General features: G+C 45.4%; 1 long non-coding RNA gene across 1 annotated transcript in view; it reads right to left on the bottom strand.

Moving 5' to 3' along the window:
- Nucleotides 1-7,109: 7,109 nt before the first annotated feature.
- LOC117093886 overlaps nucleotides 7,110-15,277 on the bottom strand; it is a 45,199-nt gene continuing 37,031 nt past the window's right edge. The window contains exon 3 of the long non-coding RNA XR_004441290.1: nucleotides 7,110-7,249. This is a non-coding gene — a long non-coding RNA (uncharacterized LOC117093886). The remainder of the gene's footprint in view (nucleotides 7,250-15,277) is intronic.

Genomic DNA, 15,277 nt, shown 5'->3' with positions numbered 1-15,277 from the left:
GGCACAGCATGGGGCTGGGATGTGGCAAGACCAGACCGTAAGCATTCATGCATGCCCAGAAGCTCAGGTCAAGGCTTTGCCAGGATGAGCTCTCTGCAAGGTGCTGGCCGCAATCCCACAGCTAGCCAGGTTTACGGCCAAATGTTCTCATATCAGCTGGGGGGCTAAGCAGAGACAGGGCCTTTGGGGAGTGAGCAGCTGGTGATGCTGGAAAGTGTCTGCCAAGAGATTCAGCTGAGAACACTTCCCATTCCCAAGAGGTCAAAGAGCCGTATTGCTCCTCCCTAGTGGAGGCCCTGAGATTACACTGTCATTCATAATTCACTCAACAAACACTCACTGGGCCTCTGCTTGTGCCAGGCTCTGAACTAAGCTCTGGGGACACAAAAATAAAAAGGCATCATCTCTGCCCTTGAGGAATGTATGGTCCTAGAGTGGGAGGAGAACAGACTTGGAAGTTACAGTGAGAGATGGGCACAGAAGTACAGTGAGAGATGGGCACAGAAGGGGAGCAGCAAATCCTTTATGGGAGCCAAACAGGAGCAGTAGTTGAGCGAGGTTTTAGAGGATGGGTTAGAGTCTGTCGTGTAGGAAAGGCATTCTAGAAAGTAGGAAGAGTGTACGAAGCATAAGCCATAAAGGGGCACTGAGGTGCAGAAGAAGTGGCTGTGTGTTGGGGTAGATTGTGGGAGATCAGACCAAAAGAAACTGGTTTTTACAGTCTGAACAGGGATGTTCTCCTAAGGTCAGGCTTGGGTTTTATAAAGATGACTCTGGCAAAAAGAGTGACTGAAGCTGAGGGCAGAAGCAGAAGGATTAGATCTGAGAGGCAATAAGACAGAGTTGACAGGGCCGGGGACTAACTGACTGCCTATGTGAGGAGAGACATTCATTTGTATCTTGCTTTTAAAAATTGCCATGCTTAGCTAAGTGAACCTCTTCTGCAATGCAAATGTGAGGATTCAATAAGCTAAGATAAGTGAAAGCCCCTTGTACAGACCCCGACCCCTACGCCCAGTAGGTATGAGGTCAACATTCAATAAGGCTCATCTACATGATGCAGCGAATGAGAAAGTAAATGAGTAATGAATGAACAAATGAATGAGAAAATTGATGGCCTATGGGTCCCCCAGCAGGCAGCATCACAACCATACAAGTCTCTATGCCCCACCAGAAGTTCTCAGAAAAGAAGGCCAGCTTAGTGGTGTGTGTTTCTCAGAGACACCCTCAGAAGAAGTCAATCTCAGCAGCTGCCTAGGGGCTTGAGGTCCAGCTGACTCTCCCTGGAGGATCTGGCCTTCATTCTTTTGGCAGATGTAAGGCAGTGGAGGAGTGATATGTCTGTGCTTTACTCTGGGAAGCCCTCATACCTAGGATACAGGTTTGGGCCTGGCTATCCCAGCCTCACTGGGCAAATATCAATAAGTCAGAAGACAACATGTGAGAAACAGAATAAAGTTCAGGGTAGTAATTGTGCATCATACTATGCACAGGCCTCCTGCTAGGTACACTATGTCTATTATCTCATTAAATATAGCAACCAGGAAAAAGGAGACTTTATCCATATTTACTGATTAGGAAACTGAAGCATAGAGAGATGTAGCTTTTCCTAGGTCATACAACAATATTGTGGACCAAGTCCATCAATTTCTCTATACTTGAAGCAACACATTATAGAAAGTTGAAAACAAAGTAAAAGAACTTACAATTTCATCATCCCAACACAGCAACTATTATTTTGCTTATCTCCTGCATGTTTGGTACATACTTGAGATTTTATTATTCATACAATTTGGTTTTTACTTTTCTCCTTATTTAACATTATATCATAAGCATTCTTTCAGATTATATGTTGCCTTCAGAACCATTATTTTTCATGGCTACAGACTGTCAAATTGAGTGTAAACACCGGATTTTATTCAACCATTTCCAATGGTTAGGTACTTAAATTGCTTCCAATCATTTGATATTATAAATAATCAATCTTTTTTTTATTTAGAATTGTCTTCTTTTGGAAAGATTACTTCCTTAGAGCAGACGCCCAGAAACAGAAATACTAGGACAAAGGGTATGCACATTTTTAAGTCTTTTGATACTTGCTACCAAATACCTTTCTTGTGGGGCCTTTGTCCTTCTCCCCCATGTCTGGATGCCTGATTTACCTCTTCCTCTCTCTGGTCTCCTGGCACAGGCACAACACCCCGCAGACCCTGTCTCCTCAGCTATGAGATGGAGTGAATGACCCTCCTCTGCCAACCTCCTAGGCTGGAGAAAAAGAATTCAAGACCCTATAACAGGCAATACCGCAGAGTGGCTGAACAGCATAATGTTGGTTCCGGAGTACCTAGGTTTGAAGCCCTGATCTCCTACTCCAGAAGGTGTGTAACCTTGGGCAGGTTACTTAACTTCTCTGTACCTCAATTTCCTTATCTGAAAAACAAGAGTGATGAAAGTACTAGCAACTTTTTAGGGTTGTGGATGAAGCTTTAAAGAAGTATTTTATGCAGAAAGCATGTAAGGAGAGCTGTGGTTATTATAAAGGTTATGTCTGCTGTGGAAGGCAGCACTAGCAGGAAAAGCTTCAGCAGTCCTTCCCACAGGGGCTGCCCCAAGCGGAGGGGGCAAGAGCCAGGTGCATAACAGGCTTTTTGTAGAAACAGCTGATCTAGCTCTAATGGCAATGACCATTACTCCCTCCCTGCAGCCTACACAGTGCGAGGTCTGAGTCTCTCTTGCTCCCCACCCACCACCACCACCTCTGCCCTCTGGCTGTTGTGGCCTGATCTTATCCCTTTTTCATCAGACTGCCTAACTGACCAGAAAATGCAAACGCATCCCTAAACGCACGTAACTGCTCCCCACCCCCCAGCACTCTCCCCCTTTCCGGGAAGCCGGGCCCCAGCGCCAGCCTGACAAGCAGCACTTAATTCTTTATTGAAAACCATTAACTGGAGTTCAGTTCCCTGAGCCCCAGTTTCAAATTACTCACAGGAAACGCCAGACCGAGAGAGTGGCTTTCAAGGGCAGAGCCATCTCCTCTAACAGACTGGCTCCAGGACCCTGACTGTGGGGACTTTTTTTATTTTGAGAGGCAATAACAACAACAAGGACACAGAAACAGCAGCAATAGCTTCAACCCCTACCACGCATGAGAGCTGACAAAGCACCCTCCTCTTCCTCTCTGATTAACAATAGCCCAGTGCAGCAGGTCTGGCAGGAAGTAGGGCCACTCCCTGATAGATGAGAAAACTGATGGTCTCGGGGTTGCACAGGCAGGCAGAGATTGAACTGGGCTCCAGAACCCCCTGCCAGTGAGCCCACGATCCCAGCCCTTCACAGACTTCACAGACCACCCACGGTGGGGCCTAACCTGTGGGAGGCACAGCAGGCAAGACAGGTAAAAAAGATGCAACACCTGCCTTGAGAAGCTACCTGCTTGGGAGAGGGACGATGAAAAAGAGTCCTACACTAGAGCCTCAGAGACCCTAGTTCTATCCTGGGTCTGCCCCTAACTGCCTGGCACACTGTGGGTGTTAATTATCATTCATGGCACAGGCAGGAAGGAATAAGGCCAGGGGAAAATGGACAAGAGGAGTGAGGGAACGGAAAAATAAATGAGTCCTTGGTCACCTCTATCAATATTTCTAGCCAACCTAAAAGAAACTTTATTCAGTCATTCATTTTGAATTGCCTGAGGTCTCCTATGTGCCAAGCACTGAGAAAGTACTTTACAAATATTTCTCATTGAATTCTCCAAATAGGTACCATTACTATAACTATCACCATCGACCAGTGAGGAAAGGGAGGCTCAGAGAGTTTAGGTAACTCATTCATGATTACACAGCAGTGTCAAGATTTGAACTCAGGTCAGCCTGACACCATGATTCCTACTGCGCATTGTGTTACTATTAATAGTGTCACTGTGGTTCTATAAACAACTACACAGTGACCCAACAAGAGCAGAGAGAATAACAGGCCTGTGTGGGGTGTCAAGGAAGTTTTTTCAGAAGCTGTAGAATCTGAGTCGAAGGATGGATGAGACTCAGCCAAATGAAAAAGGCCGAGGAGAATGTTCCATGCAGGGACAGTAGCATAGGCCAGGACCAGGAAGTATCAAAAGACACAGCACGTTAGGCAAGTCAGGAATTGCTGAAATGTCTGAATTAAGCACAGAGAGTACAAAGGGACACTGGCGTCCAGGAGTGTACAGCCCCAGAGAGATGGAAATATATCAGATGACTTGGTTTTTGAGGTGAACTGGGTAAGAATTTTTATCCAAGAACAAACAGTGTTCTGCTTGTGTGTCTCACTCACCTCTTCCACACAGCAGCCCTGAGAAGTAGCTGAACAAGGATGCCCTTGGCTGGGGCAGGCAGGGGGCTCTGGCCTCGGAGTCTAGGGTCCTGTTTCCCAGAGGTTGTGCTGCTTACCACCTCTGAATCTGGGTTTCCCTTTCTCTACAAAGGAGTCACTGAGAGCCACTTCCTAGCACAGTAACTTCCAAGTTACTGTACTTTCTAGTAGCCTGGAAAGAATACATTGGGTTTATTCTCATTTACTTCCTTTTAAAAATGTGGACATGGAGGCTCAGAGACTTGCCTGTGGACATCTTCAGAAAATGCTTGATCCGAAATTTGATCTCAAATCTGATGGATTTCTCTGCCGCGCTGTCACTTCCACCTACTGAGTCTAGTTTAGCCCTCTGAAGTCCAATACAATAAGCCTGCTTCTCCGTCCACAATACTCCCTTGGATGGATGAAGACAACAGCTGTGTCCCCAAATCTCCTCTTTCCAGCCAAACACTCCCAGATTTTCACCCAGTAGGATTTCCCAGCCCTCAACAGGGCTTAGTTTCCCTTGAGGAAGAAACAGGAAAGAAGAACAATAGGAGTTGCCTAGTGCCCTGGCCAGGATTGAAGTATCCCCATCCTCAGAACCAGCAGCCAGGCACAGAGTATCAGCTGCAGCTAACTCCCCATGGAAAACAGTAGTCACAGCCTGTTTGCCTTCTCCGGTCCACAAACTGCCATGGCCAAGCTGGACAACAGCTTGGAAACCCAAGGGACCTGTCTCCATCCCAAACCTTGTCTCTTCCCTGCCCCAGATGGCCTCTATTTGAGCTGGATCCATTTTCTTGGCCACCTTACTGAATGCGGTGCACACTCATTCCAGAAAATGCTGACCTCTGCTCCAAGCCGTCTTGTCGGCAGTTTCCCAGACATAGCTTGACTGTTTATTTATTTATTTTTGTGTTAGCAAAGAGGAGAAAATCACATTGGCCTAAAATGAATACTAATGAAATGCCTTCGTTAGCGTCCTTTGTGATAAGAATGAAAAATCGGATTTCCGCAGAATCACAAGCTATACATTTCTTTTCCCCAACCTTTTTTTTTTTTTTTTTTTTTTTTTGCCCTTTCCTCTGACAGAAAGATTAGGGACAGCCTGGAAGGAGAATAAAGTCATTTCATTAAAAATATCTGCATTTTTAAGGGCGCCTTTGTTGCAGAGGGACGTGGCTGTGCAATTTCTCCAAACCCACTTTTCTCAGCCTGTAAAGCAAATGTACCTATTTGTCCTCTGCTGCAACAATGCCAGCTGCATTCAATCAACTGAGAAGCTGCAAGCCATAAACCTTCTTCCCCAGCTAAGGGGGGGTGGGAGCAAGCAAGAAAGGAGGCATGCCATAAAAATTCATCAGAATAATGTAGGGATGAGATGCGCTCCGATCGTGGGCAAGCAATCAACCAATCACTCATCCTGTGGCATTTACAGCAAGTCTCATTCCCCTGTTCCTTAAGGACAATTGATTTTTCCTGATTCCATTAGCATAACGGCGTGGAAAATGTCTGCAGTGCAATATTTCTGGAAAGTTCCAACAAGTAGGCTGGGCACTGGAGTGTGACCATCTCCATAAAGCTTCCTCAGGCTCTGCAGCAGACACTGCCACAGCCGCCACAAAAGGCCCAGAGAGAATGGTGCAGTCTCCAAAATTTGGGGGCCAAGGGCACCTTAGGGGTGTCAAAGAAGGTAATTGGCACTGATATGAAACCTCTTATCTTCTTGTCCCTGAACACAGAAGCACTCTTTTCTGTGAGATGTGATACCATGGGGTGGTAAGAAGCAAGTAAAACCCACCTAGCCTAGGAGTGACTATGTCACACATACTGAGTCTATCTGTAGCCTTCTAAAGCTCCTGTACTTAGAAGCTGAGGAAAGAATGCTTATTGTGATTATTCCTTTGTGTGTGAACAAGAAGGCTGCAGGGGTAGGTGCCCAGGGGCCTTACTCTGCTCTTCTGTCAGTTAGGTCTCCACCACATTCTCCACTGAGATCACATATGCATGAGAAAGGAATGTGAGGCATTTGGAACAATGCAGACCTGGGTTCAAATCCTGCCTCTTCCTTTTATCTGTGTGTTTGGCCATGGGCTACAGGTAATTAACCTCTCTAATCCTCAGTTTATTGTTATGAACTATGAAGGCTTCATTGCTTCACAGGTTGTTGGGAGAATTAAATGAGACTACATAAAAAGCACCTAGCCTAGTGCTGATGCATGACAACAGCTCAACAAATCAGATTCTCCCCCTTACCTGTTTCTCTGCATTTCATATTCCTCCTGCCCACCAACAATATAATTCCCTCAGTATCAGCTTCTGCTGGTCAAGAAAGTGAAACTTTCCAATGCCAAAAGAAAACATATAAAACACAGAATATTTAATCTTTAAACAAGATTAAAACCTGGCTATGCCTTTTAAAACGTGCTTTGGGAGACTTCTTATTCAGTCTCCTGAGTCATTCCCTATCTCTTCTCTCACCCTTCCTCTATTCTCACATTGCACCAGAAATCTCTCTAAAACACACATGTGACCTTGTCACATCCCCGCTTAACACCCCTCAGTAGCTCCTCACTGCCATCTTCTGTCTTCAAGATTCACCTCAGGCTGTCTCCTCCAGGAAGCCTTCTTTGACCCTCACTCTCCTTTAGGATCCCACAACCCCTGTGCACATTCTCACACTCTGTGTCCATGTCTTGTCCATCCTAGACTGTGGGCTCCTTATGGGCAGTTCTCTAGTTCCATGTCCCCAGAACCTGTCATCTCACCTTATGCTTAGTAGATGTTCAGTTGATGTTTGTTGAGAAAACCAACTTACAAAAGCAGGGCTGATCTCATCACCGAGGCTCTAGGTTTAGCTCAGTGTTTACGGAAGGCAGTGTGGGTGCTGGCCGTGGTCCTGAATCTGTAGGGCCTGAGGAGAGAAAATGTAATAAAGAAAACTTGAGCGTGGTGAATACAGTCCTCATTCATTCAAATAACCTCCAGACAGATGGCATTTTATTTGGAAACTGGAAGAAGGGCAGGGATTCTGGGGACTTCAGTTCCAGCCCTGGCTCTTCTATGAATGCTCTACTCAAGACACAAAACCTTTCTGGGTTTCCATTTTTTTCATACGTCAAGTGGAAACAAAACCTGATCCTCCCATGTCACAAGATTGTTCTAAAGATTACAAAAGATGATGTCTGTGAATCTCTTTGTAATCTTTTTTAAAGTGCTTGCCATGGAAGACATCAAAAGTTCTTCCCTGCCCTTTCAGTGCTCACTGGTTGAGAGTTATCTACACTGACCACCTCCAATTCTTCACCTCCAGCTTGCTTCTCAGTTCACTCCCACGTGGCTTCTGGACTCATCGTCCTGACAAAACAGCTCTCAATAATGACCTCATGCTGCTAAACCTATTCTTCAATCCTCATTATACTTGCTCTCCTAGGACTATGTTTTTCGCACTCCAGCACTTACCCCAGGATATAATTATACATTCATTTATGTGCCTGTTTTATTAATACTTTCTCTCTAACTGGACTCCATGAGGACCTGGAGTTCCATGAGTGAACTCCATGAGGCTACAAATCATGTCTGTTTTTGCTTGCCATTGCACTCTCAGGTCCTGGTACAATGATCACAAGAAGCAGCCTTCCCCATGACTTGGAGGGTAGGCAATGTGCCCAGAGCAGGCCTGGCCATGTCCAACACTGGCAGATACCAAAAGAAATCCTGGAACCTCTATGGAAGTCCCAGAGTCAGCCTTCCTGTCCCCCACTGCCAAGGCTTCTACCTGATGTGACTTGGAGCTCTGAGGAGGCCTCTGCCTCTTGAGAAATACAGAGGGTACAAGGAGGACTGCATGGTGCCCAACAGCATGAGCACAAGAGGTGAGTACATGGGGTAAGATCTGGAGCACCACTGAGTCCACTTGCCCTGCTGTGTAGAGAAAGAAAACTAAGGCCAGAGAAGAAATGTAATCTAAGACCTTACAATGAGTTAATGTCATTCACAGGCCAGAAAAAACTAGAGGCAGGAAATGTGATCTCTCAGATCTCCTATGATCCCTACTCTGGGACACCATGAGCCCTAGGCTGCCCTCTACTATAACACATGTCTCCCTGGGTTGCCATTATCTGTTCACATTTCCACCTTCTCCTGGAGGACAAGGAGAGTGTCTGGTTAATCTTTGTGTTCCCAGGGATAGCCCAATGCATGACACATAGTAGGACTCAGTCAATGTTTCTTGACTAGACACTGGATCACAAAGAGATTAGGAGAGTGGATGCCAAATGGTAAGAAGGCTGACTGGAAGCCAGCTCAGAATCCCTCTTAGCTTGAGACCCACCCACACCCAAAGCTCAGAAACAAGAAATAGTCAGTCTCAAGCCTGAACATCCCCAAGATCCAGTAATGGGCTCCATGGTGAAGTCCCTAAAATAGATCTGCTACTGAATTCCTGCTGAATTTCCAGGCTGTTCATCCAAGAAATCAGCGCCATCCTATAACCCCCTGGGAAGAAGAGAGCTTTAGAGTTTATGATTTGCCCTTACAAGTAACACAAAGTACAGAATATTATTTGCATTTGAAAGCCAGGGAAACTGAGGTTCTTTCATCCATCCCATAAGGATATAGAATCAAGGTATATTATTCAGGATTTTCCAGAGAAACAGAACCAATGGGATAAATAGATGATAGATAGATAGACAGACAGATAGATAGATAGATAGATAGATAGATAGATAGATAGATAGATAGACAGACAACAGGAGATTTATTATGAGAATTAGTTCATATAATTACAGAGGCCAGGAAGCCCCACAATATTTTGTCTGCAAGGTAGAGAACCAGGAATGTCAGCGGTATGATTCAGTCAGAGTCTGAAGGTCTCAGAACCAGGAGCTCTGAAGTCCAAACGCAGAAAAAAAAGGATGTCCCAGTTCAAGTAGAGATAGTGAATTCACCCTTCCTCCACCTTTTTTTTCCATCCAGGCCCTCAGCGGATTGGAAGATGCCTGCCCACACTGATAAGAGAGATTTGCTTTACTCCGTCTACTGATTCAAATGCTTACATCTTCTGGAAACACCCTCACAAACACAACAAGAAGTAATGTGTTACCAGGCATCTGGGTATCCCTCACCCAGCCAAAGTTGACACATAAGATGAACCATCACATAGCGGCTTTGCAGTCAAAACCCACAACTTTGAATTCCAGCTCCTCCACTTACAGCCATACACCCTTAGTCTACGATGTAGATTTGAGTGGATATAGAAGATAATGACTGTACCTTCAGGGAGCTTACAGTCTAGTGATGGAAAGATTATGTCTACAAGAATTCTAATGCTAGGCAGAATGTGATTCTAGCAGGAGGCTCACAGCCTACTGGGAGAAAAACTTAATGGAAAAGTTTCTCATTTGAGTCTTTAAAAATGCATGGGATTTTAATGGCAAAGAAAGGAAAATATTCCTGGTGAAGACAGAAGAGAGCATGGGGCATGTTCCTGGAATGGGAAGTAAGTCTGTTTGGCTGGAAGACTTAGGGATGTGTGGAATACAAATGACATCTGAGGTCACGAAAAAGAAGTTGGGAGAGAGATTTGAATGCTACTCAAGTGCTCAGAAAGGTTAAATAACTTGTCCAAGGACACAAAGAATCAGTGGAGGATCTAGGACTGGGCTTCGGAACTCTTTCCTTTCACCACTCTGCTCTCATCTTCAACATTAGTAAGGCACAGTGGATGGCAGGGGCAGGGGACTGTCCCATTATAAAAGCACATGAAAAAGAAACAGTCAGAATTAGTGTGGCTTTAGGGGAGGAGCTCAGAGCTGCTTGACAAATTAAAAAGGGAATTTCAGGATGAAAGCAAGGAAGTTTGTTCTGTCCCACATCTCTACAAGTGGCATATTCTATTGCCCATCAAAACCATGCTTAGAATGGGTATTAATCTTTGCCATGGGTACATAATGTTGATATAATTAATATAAATTAAACATCCCCACAGACATTTTTTCTTCAGAAATAATTACCTTTGCTAAGACTTTTAATGGAAAATGCGAAGGTGAATTTCAGGCCCACTCACAAATTCTGAATTTTTGCAAATTTTCAGTGTTAGTAGAGAGAAACTGAGATTGGAACCATGTTGGTTGACCAAAATATTCAGCATCTTCAGAATAGTCTATCAGAATGTTTCAGAATCTCCCAGGCTCTAACATATTTGAGCATGGACTCAGCCAGATCCAGGTCCAAGGACCCACTCAGACTCTACCTGTCTGTATGACCCTGAGACCCTCAGACCACCTCTCTGGACCCACCTCATATTCTAAATATAAAATAAATCAGATAGTGGATTTAGAGTCTATCAGGGATCTCATAATCTAGAGCGGGAGACAGCAAAGGAATAAAGCAGGTGAAGTAGGATGCCCCAGCTCTGCAGGGAGGATTCCAGGCCAGAGGTAGATAACTATTTGGGTGTTGATGGGAGGCACGAGATCATCTTTTCCTCCTGACACCCTGAGAGGTACTAAACTTAGCCTTTTATGTAACTTATACCTTACTACTGTAAGGCAGGTTATTATGTCTTCATTTTGCACAAGAGGAGAATGATGCTCAGAGAGGTTAGTTACTCACCAAAGGCAAAAGAAGGGGCAGATGCAGATTCAAAGCAACGCCACTCTAAGGCTAAAGCCTGAATGCCCAATCTTTATACTATGCCACCTTCCGCGTGAAGCCTGCTGGGTGTCACTGGAAATCTCATCTGCACATCCACCTTGGAATTCTGGGATATCAGCAGTATTTCTACAATGGGGCTCCAAGAACCTTGAGAGTAATGGCAAAAGGAACTTTGTGACCGAGGCTTATGTAAGAGTCACAGATTAAAAGGGGAAATTCAGACTGTATCCACCCAGGATGGAGGACTAAGGCAGAGGCTCCATATAAGGTAAAAGAGCATGAAATGCAAGGGTCTCCCTGGGGAAACTAAAGAAGCCCCAAGGTTCACAAGGTTGGGAGGGGAGCTCCAGCTCAGGAGTTCAAAAGCAAAGTGGTGAGGAGGGGTTGTGCTGCTCCCAGGCCAAGGTTCTCAGGCACTTCCTGCTTCCCACCACGATAGGTGAGATTCAAAGTGTGGCTGAGGACAGGGAGGGCCTAAATGTATCTGGCTGTGGAGGGGTCTGAACTAGAGGAAGAAGCTGAAAGTTGGGCAGAGTCTGATGCTCTTCCTCTTAGGAAGGCACATGCCTGATCAAGGAAAAGCAGTACCTAACTCTTCTGCATCCTTCAAAACCCTACTTTGACTTCACTGCTGTTAAAATTATTTCCATGAGCTCTTCCCTAGATTTAATTAATTCCTCCCTCTGAATTTCTGTTGAAACATCTTCTTGACTACATTGCCCTTGTCAATGTACATATCTATCTCCTTGTCCAGAGTGGGAGATTCTCTGGGGCACAGAGCTACATCTGAGGCATCTCTGGGTCTCTGGGGCCTTGCACAGAGTCCTGCATGAGTACAAGCTTAGGGACTTTTTGCTGAAGTGGATGACAGAGAGTAAGCATCCAAAAACTACTGCAGAGGCATGAGAAGAACAGAAGGGGTGTGTGTGTGTGTGTGTGTGTGTGTGTGTGTGTGTAGAAGGGATGATTTTGGAGGAGGGACATGAGAAAAGGAAAACTTCATCTAGGGAGAGGAAGAGGCCAGGCTCTGCCCCTGACCTCTGTGGGGAGCAGAGCTCATTTCTGAGCTCCCTAGGACTGAGCTGAGCCTCTTATCTGTACCAGTTCCAGAAGCTGTTCAGTTGCCTTCACAGCTTTTAGGTGCTGCAATGGGGTTCGTCAACAATTACTGGTGTTTTCTAATGAAGTTCAACTAGTTAAAACCATCCTCAAGCTAACGAACATTGTTGGGGACTTCCAGGAGAAAAATGCAGATGGACACCCCATCCTTTGCCAATTTAAATCTCCTCAAATATTTAAATTGGGGTGATTGAGCAGACTCCTCCTCACAGCCATCAGAGGGATCTTTGGCCTGTCCACATCATGGCCAAACTTAAATTTGAATTTTAAGTCAGTTAGCCCTCTGTATCAGCCATATTGCTCTCTTCACCCTTTGCCAAGCATAATTTGCTCACTTCTGTGTCTTTGCAAACGTCGTTCCCTCTGCTAGAAATTCCCTCCCCATCCCCACTTCATCTGGCTCAGCTGTACCAAACATAGGATATGAGGCATTTTAGGAATTGCCTTAGTTTGGTTTTTCCCAGAAGCAGATTCCAAAGCAAGGACTCAAGTGCAGGTAGTGAATTTGGGAAATGACCCCAACTGACACTGAAGGGACACTGAGAGGTGAGACAGAGTAGGGAAAGCACCAACAAGAATGCATTTTTCAAGCAAGTTACCTCCATGAGTAACTAGAACCTAACTCTGGGAGCCAGCGTAGGACTCCTGTCTCAGAGTTATCCCACCCAAAGGAAGAAGAAGTGGGGTTTCTATCTACCAGCTCCTATACACAATGGCTGAGAGCTGCTCTGGGCAGCAGAGGCCAGAGGGAGGCATGGTGTTAATGCCCCACTACTTCTGGCCTGCCCCTTGTGCTCAGAATTGGTCAGTGCCAGGTGCATGTGAATGGGCACTGATGACATTTGCTTCAGGCACATAAATTTTGCTGAATGAACAATTGACACATAAACAACTCAATGGTGATAATAATAATAACTAATATTTATTGTTTGGTATGTGTCAGGCACAGTTTAAGTACTTTGTACCTACTCACTTTCTGCATCCTTTTAATCCTTTTAATAACCCTTCAAGGTAAGCTATTATTATGTTCCTTTTATGGAAAAACAAACAGAAACACAGAGAGTTGAGTAACTTGCCCAGGGTCACGCAGCTAATGACTGACAGAGCTAGGATCAAACCTTGGCAATCTGGCACGGAGGTGCTACAATCACTCTACCTGCACACTCAGGAGATGCTCCACCTCAAAGGCCTCTGCCATCTCTGACACTCCCAGTCTTATAATTCAAACAACTTCCTCCACCCTCCCAGGACCACCTCACTCTGGTGCACAGACCCTCATGGGCTCCATTTGTCTATTCCATGAAGCAAAAGCAGCCCCAGCATCCTCAGGGGAGCTTGTCTTCCTACCTTCCACTCTACCCACTGAGCTAAGGATCTCAACACATTGGCTACAGGAAGCTGCAACCCGGAGCCGGGACTGGGAGTCAGATTCATCCTAGCTCTACCGTCTCCAGCTGTGTGGCCTTCAGCAAGTCACTTAACTCATTCAAGTCTCCGTCTCCTCATCTGTAAAATGATGATCACAATCCCTGCCCTAAAGGGTTGTGGTGAGCTTGTGGGAAGGCCCAGGCACATAGCGAGTGCTCAAGGACAGGCAATTTCACATTCTTTGCTCTGAAGAAGTACACGGATATATTTCCATTAGGGTAAAACAAAAATATCTTAACGTTCACTTTATTCTAAGCCCTGGAGGCCTTTAGCAGGGCTGACAACTTCGTCTGGAGGATGGTATTTATCTTCTAAGGCACTCGTGCCAGTCCCCGTGCTGACAAGCAACTTGTTTATTTATTACCTTAATAACAAATAGATTGTCAGGCCTGGAGGCTCCGCACACACTGACTTGAGGATGTGCCTGCTTTGAGCCCCAGCCAGTCCAGGCTCTGTCCAACTCTGGGGGTCTGGGGAGCCGCGGGAGTGGGGCAAGAAGGGACCTGGCTGCCTTCCATGTCCTGCCATTTATTCTTTCATTTGTTCTATCCAAAATCCTCCCCTTATCGAGCCCATACTGTGAGTCTTGCCATGGGCTAGCCCTGGGCTGCAAGGAAGAACCATGCATAGCCACTGTCCTTAAAGGGTTCAAAGTCTAGAAGGAGGGAGATGATGGTGATAAAAATAATAAGGATAATAACAATAGTTAACAATGGCCAGGTGCAGTGGCTCACACCTGTAATCCCAGCACTTTGGGAGGCCGAGGCGGGCAAATCATGAGGTCAGGAGATCGAGATCATCCTGGCTAACACGGTGAAATCCCGTCTCTACTAAAATACAAAAAACTAGCCGGGCGTGGTGGCGGGCGCCTGTAGTCCCAGCTACTCACAAGGCTGAGGCAGGAGAATGGCATGAACCCAGGAGGCGGATCTTGCAGTGAGCCCAGATCATGCCACTGCACTCCAACCTGGGCGACAGAGCGAGACTCCATCTCAAATAATAATAATTAATAATAACAGTAAACACTCTGTGCCAGGCACTGTGCTAGGTACTTTACACACATTAACTCATTTAATTTTACTTATAAGTAGATATTATTATTATCCCCATTGTATTGATGAGGTAACTAAGGCACAGAGAGTCAAGGGGCTTACCCAAGCTCACCCCTACAAAACTCATTGCAGTACACAGCAGGGGTAGATACCAAAACTACATAATAATTATGCAATAATAATATTTACATTTTTTATAATAGCCGCAAGGCTTCCTAGCTATTTTTCCCATTTACCAGACATACTCCTGCCTTAGAGTCTTTGTGTTTGCTGCTTCCTCTTTCTAGAAGAGTCTTCCCCCAAAATCCACCTTGCTCACCTCCTTCAAATTTTTGTTCAAAGTCACCTTTTCAGTGGCACCTCCTCCATTTATCATTGCTGCCCCATCTGACCTTCTAACCTCCTTTGTTTAATCAGCTTCCATAGCACTTATCACTGTAACACGTTCTACTTTTGTTTGCCTCTTCCCACTCAAATGTACTGCCGTGGGGCAGGGTTTTTTCTGCCTTGTTCTCTGCTGCATTCACAGTATTCACAGAGAAGAGCCTGGCACATAGGAGGCACTGAGTTTGTTGAGTGAATGAATTATTCCTCACAGTTTAATCTCTGCAGCCCTCCCCTGAACTGCTGGCATTTCTCAGGGTCCAGACACTCCTTCTCCTTCCTGGTGTCACCAACACACTCTC

This window comes from Trachypithecus francoisi, unplaced genomic scaffold, assembly GCF_009764315.1.
Source record: "Trachypithecus francoisi isolate TF-2019V2 unplaced genomic scaffold, Tfra_2.0 Lachesis_group12, whole genome shotgun sequence".
Taxonomy (NCBI): Eukaryota; Metazoa; Chordata; class Mammalia; order Primates; family Cercopithecidae; genus Trachypithecus; species Trachypithecus francoisi.
Note: the sequence above shows the minus strand (reverse complement) of the source record. Positions and strands in the feature narration are given on the sequence as shown.